The 5604-nt window shown below is 49.2% G+C and overlaps 1 protein-coding gene across 1 annotated transcript in view; it reads right to left on the bottom strand.

Moving 5' to 3' along the window:
• Positions 1–5604, bottom strand: part of MED12L (mediator complex subunit 12L) — a 370846-nt gene that overhangs the window by 101889 nt on the left and 263353 nt on the right. The window lies entirely within an intron of this gene.

Here is a 5604-nt window from a genome sequence, read left to right on the forward strand (position 1 = left end):
GGTGCCTGCGGCAGGACTGCGTCCTGTCGGCACTGCACGCCATCAAGAAGAACGTGGGCACGCATCAGGGCTGGAGGTTGCCTCTGGAACAACCCACAGCATGTGGGCCCCACCACCTTGCTTGCTGGGAGAGACGGGGGCTGGCACGATGAAGATCAAAGACTCCAGCTTGCGCTGTGGACCAGGCCCTCCTCCTAGAGAAAACAGTGATGCTCACACTGGACGGTTATGCAGTATCGTGAACAAAGACACCGCCAAGGATTTCACTCTACCTAGATCTATAATCAATGTGCCTAGAGCAGATGTCAAAAGAAACATAACCAAACATTTTACACTGGTAAATCTGCTGCAAAAGACCTCTTTAAAATGTTAACATGGAGAAAGGTCACTTTAAGGAGTGGAGGTTGTCTGACTCAGGCCGCGGTGTTTTAAAGCAGCTTTGTATGCACGTGAGAGCTGAGCAGTAACTGACAAAGCCCGAGGAAGAACGGATGCCTTTGAATTCTGGCGCTGGCGAAGCATCCTGGTTCAGACCACGGCCTGCCAAAAGAACATGCCATCTGCCTCGCAAGAAGCCAGGTCACACTGGTCCCTGGAAATTGAAGATGGTGAGACTTTGTCTTAGGGACTTTGGGTATGTGAGGGACCAGTCCCCAGGGAAGGTCTTTAATGAAATGGAGCGACACCGTGGCTGAACAATGGCCTCAAAGATGGTGACGATTGTGGACTGGCAGTGTTCCGTTCCGTTGTACAAGCCGGCTGGATCGCAACGAACAAAAGACAACTAGCTTCCGGGAAAGATCTGCTACATGGGATAGTGAACGCTTTCCTTAATGATGAAAATGAGTTAAGTATGATTATGCAACAGCACAGCATTAACGATTAACGGGGAATTGCCTATTTGTAAGGATGGGTGTGTAACGTGGGAACTTGACATTAAACTCTAGATCAGACTTTGGTGGAATTCCTTTATTCAGAGACACTGTGCGAGACTGAACTTGAGAGAACATCCTTGCTTTGCCAGGTCTCCCAAGTTTCCCCCCTTTGACAGGTACACTCTGAGCACTCCCCTATTTCTCTTTTTAGTGGGAAATGTCTTGCGTTTCCCTTCTCAGACATGTTTCTGCCTTACAAAGGTCTATCTTTCCCAGCTGTGACTGATCAGATAACATCTCTCTTCCTAATAGACCCCAACATCACACACGCTGAAGAGAGCCCAGCGGACAACAGATCTGTCACAGGCCTTTCTACAAAGTCTCTTCTGAAGGGGCTGCGAGCCTCACGTCCGTTCATACGCAAATATCTGATTCCATACAAACCATAGCCTGTATTTTAAAAAATATACACAATATTCAATATTCACCAAATTCGACCATAAGCAGTTTATTCCATGCCCTCCACAACTTCTGCTGGGCTAAATTTCAGCTCAAAGCTGACCCTCTTTAACTACCTAAGTGGCATCTATTCCAAAGAGGTGGCATGTTGGGATCCACACAGAAATTCACGGACGATGTCAATGTCCATGGAGGGGACAACCAGAAATGCTAATGGATACAAAAGTAATTTTGTGTGAAACGCTAAAGTATTTGGACGTATCTTTGCTTTTGTGTGTGTGTGTGCATGTGCATGAACATATACACGTATGCATACAGTTACAAATACAACACGAAAAATTAACATTAAACACTAAATCCTATTTGTGCTTGTGTGGAATTTCTTTGTTCAATGGTATCAGAGACCATATACTCCCACATCAAACATCAGAATAAACCCCGTTTGAGAGAGACTCAGAGTTCAGTATTTATGGAGTGTACTCAGTGGGTAACCATGAACATACCATGAACATACCCAAACCTAACCCAATCACGGGCGAAGAAGGGGCAGGACCGGGCAGTGTGTTTTCTGTTGTACACAGACGGTACCCAAAAGCAACCGCCTGTGTACAAAAGAGCCCCGGCAGCATAATGGTTAAGAACTCGGCTGCTAACCAAGACGTCCACGGTTCAAAGCCACCAGCAGGCGTGTGGGAGGAAGATGAGGCAGTCTGCGACTGTAAGGACTATTTCTTCAGAGAGGACCCTAAGGTCCTAAGGGCAATTCTCTGTCTCACACAGTCGCGAGAATCCACTCTGTGGCACAGAGCACAATCTCAATCCGAAGCACAAAGTTCCCCAAGTCCACTGAAAGTTACAGGTGACTGTTCCTCCCACATACCCATTAGTCGCCCCAGAGAACGCCCACATTTGATAAACATGCCCGCGTTCTCCCTGTCAATGGTTTCAGGAAGCAGGAGGGTGAGGGGTGTTCACCGCCTACGTTCTGAACCCAGACTGGGCAGGTCTGCCTGCCCGACGTCACTTTGGGGACACGACTCGACTTCCCTGCTTCCTTCTTCTCACCTGGTACCTGGGAAAGCGCTCTCTGAGAGACAGCGCTATGAAGTAGGCAGCAGTAAGACGTCGCTTTATGCAGTATGACTGGCACGATGGATTGATTTCTATGCCCCCTTTGAATTCAACCAGATGTGGCACGGTCAGTTTACTTCTTATCCAGACTTCTGTAGGGGAGTCTGGAAAGGAAGTGGTGGTAAGTGCAGTCGGAGCCACGAAGGTCCCCTGAGAGAACTCGGTGGCAGTCTGTTTCTAGAAAAGAGGGCACTGCCTCAGAACCCCTTGGGGGCAGTTCTACATTGTCCTACTGTCCTACAAGGTGGTGTGGGTGGAATCAGCTTGGCGGCACTGAGGTCGGTGGGGGTGAGCTTTGTGGGGGTGTCTCTTCTCTTCTTCCTCCTGTCTGTGACCTTCAACTCTACCTTCTTTGATGCCTGCCTGTGTTGTGTGTTTTCCCACCAACCATATTCCAGTTCTGATTCAATTTTACTTTACATAACAACCCCCCCCCCCCAAAAAAAAACAAACAAACCAAACCCAATTAAACCCTCTGCCCACGGGGTCCATTCCAACTTCAGTGCCCTAAAGAGGCTTTCCAAGACTGTCAATGGACAGACAGCCTCTTTTCCTCCAGCAAAGCACCCGGTGGTTTCAAACCACTGACCTTGCAGGTGGCAGCCCAATGCATAACCCTTACGCCACTAGGGCTCGCCACTGTGCCACTTACAACGGAACCTAGCCGCTGCCACATCCCAAGTGCTGCTCTAAATCCCGGGAGGGTGTTCGTGGGTATTGCTATTCACGTCAATCCATGAACGGCTGTTTACTTTCATTTTAACGAGGAAGCCACCAGGTCACAGGGAGCTTACAACACTTGCCCCCAGTCACCAAGCAATCAAGTGTTGGGACAAGAATGGGAGCCCATGCTGCATCTGACCCTCTGGGAGCAGCCTCTGGCTCACGTTCCTTTGAGGGAGGAGTCACTGTGAGTGAAGGGCTGGGCAGACAGCACCCAGAGGGAAAGACGTGCATGACCTGGGGGATACTGACCACACCTGCCGTATTGAGAATCAGCTTCCAGCCCTCTACACATGGGCACCTTAAACAAGTTCCTTTTTTTTATAGAGTTTCCACACTGTGGCATGTTGAAATATGACCAGAACGTGCTTTCCAGTTTTCAAATGATGAAATTATCTTGCCCGGCATCTCTCCCATTTAACAATGAAACTGTCCGAAGTCATCGTGTGAGCTAATGGGTTTGGAGCTGCAAGGTGGCTGGTAATACCTTAGGCAGCCTATAGCCTGCACATAAACATGGTCACATTGTTTTTTCTTTCCTGTTTATGCTGAAGCACAGAGACAGACTTCCAACTCCATTCCATGAAGGACACTTATCATCCACCTTGCCGAGAAGGCACTTGAGCCAAACACAGACGTTTCAAACGGGGTGGGGAGTGTGGTGTGTGGTGTGTGTGTGTGTGTAACGCCTGCCACTGAGTCTATTGTGTATGTGTGTGTGTGTGACCCCTGCCACTGAGTCTATTCTGTGTGTGTGTGTGTGTGTGTGTGTGTGTCCCCTGCCACTGAGTCTACGCTGACTCGCAGTGACCCTGGAGGGGGAAGCAGAACTGCTGCTTCACAGGTTTTCTAAGACTGAATCTCTACAGAAGCAGCTCAGTATCTTTCTCCAACCCCCAAATACAAGTACTAACCCCAGGCCACTGGTCTTTGCACTGCCTCGTATTTTAAGACACCGCAAAAGCTAGGGACTTTCTACTTTTCAGATTCCCAGGCCAAATTAAAAAACACAGCCCCAGGCCACCCCCACAGTGTCGTCTTGATTAGCTCTCACCCAAGCCCACCACACCGTCTGCTATGGTCCAGCCGGAGGGCAGGAAGTGAAACTCGCCCTGGCAACCCACAGGCCCAAGAGGACTTCAGATGTCCGCTTTTCTCCGCGCCCGCTGGGACAGCAGCATTCTCCTCCGTGAAAGCAACAATCCCACCTTCCCAAACCCGACGGGAGCCGGGTGAAACGTTTTCATAGACTTTGGCCCACAACGGATGGGTATGCCCCCCCCGGAGCCTTTCTGCCCCATGCAGAGAACACTAAATGTAAGACATTTTAAAATACGGTTTTCTATTACGTGAACTAGTGCAGCATCTCCATTTACAGACTTTTCTTTTTCAGTAGACCATTTTGCCGGGGGCTCTCCCAGCTCTTATCACCAGCCGTGCATTCGTTGTCCAAGCACACGTTGCACTGACGTCTCATCACGGTTTTCAAAGCATTTCCCTTCTCCTTCAGCCCTTGGGATCAGCTCCTCTTTTTCCTCACCCTCTCTGACCCTTGATCAATTATATTTTTATTTTCCAATCTTAAACCATCTGTTGTCTCCTTTCACCCACGTTTCTGCTGTTCGTCCCTCTGGGGGTGGGGTGGGTTCATATGTTGCGATGTGTTCCCTCTTTCTCCCCCTTCTCCCCCCACCTTCCCCCTACCTTCATGGTCTGCTACTGCTTCCCCATTGATATTTTCAATCCCTTACCACAGCAGTGGGTGGCTAACACTTGTGAGTGCTTACTACAGAGCCAGCACCATTCTGAACTCAGCCTCTCCTTTCCACACCACCCTTGGGTCCCCTGATGAAGCCCATTTTAAAGATGAGGAAATGGAGGAGGCCAGCGAGGCACTGAGCTCTGAAAGGATGTGCTTGTAGTCAATAGCTGACAAAGGGTGGGTCTGAGGTGACCCAAGGAGAGGCCAAATGACTAAGAGATGGGGGCAAATGTCTACAGAAACAAGCAGGTCAGAGCTCACTGGACATAAATGCCTTGGGGGCTGGGGTTGTGCTAGAAGGCAGATGATGATCCCTCCGACTTCAGAATCAAGTCTTATTCTCCTACTAGGTGACACTTTGGGTGTTGCTGTTGTTTTTTGTTTGTTTGTGTTTAATTGGGGCTTTCTTGCTATTAGAGGCTGGGGAGAGGCATCGACAAATGTGAGCGGAGTCTGTAAGGAGGAGACACTGCAGGCAACCGAACAGAGGTTTAGAAAGCCTGACAAACGAAGATGCTTTGAACTTCACTCACTCACTTCAGTGCTGCACCACACTGGTCTCAAAGCGCTTCCTTTCTAGAAAATCCCCAACATTTCAAATGCGAAGAGCTTCTAATGAATCATGTCACCCCTGTGCGCGAATGAGGAAGGAAA

Source organism: Echinops telfairi, unplaced genomic scaffold (genome assembly GCF_000313985.2).
Source record: "Echinops telfairi isolate 266 unplaced genomic scaffold, ASM31398v2 ScPeMD7_4225;HRSCAF=4972, whole genome shotgun sequence".
Lineage (NCBI taxonomy): Eukaryota > Metazoa > Chordata > Mammalia > Afrosoricida > Tenrecidae > Echinops > Echinops telfairi.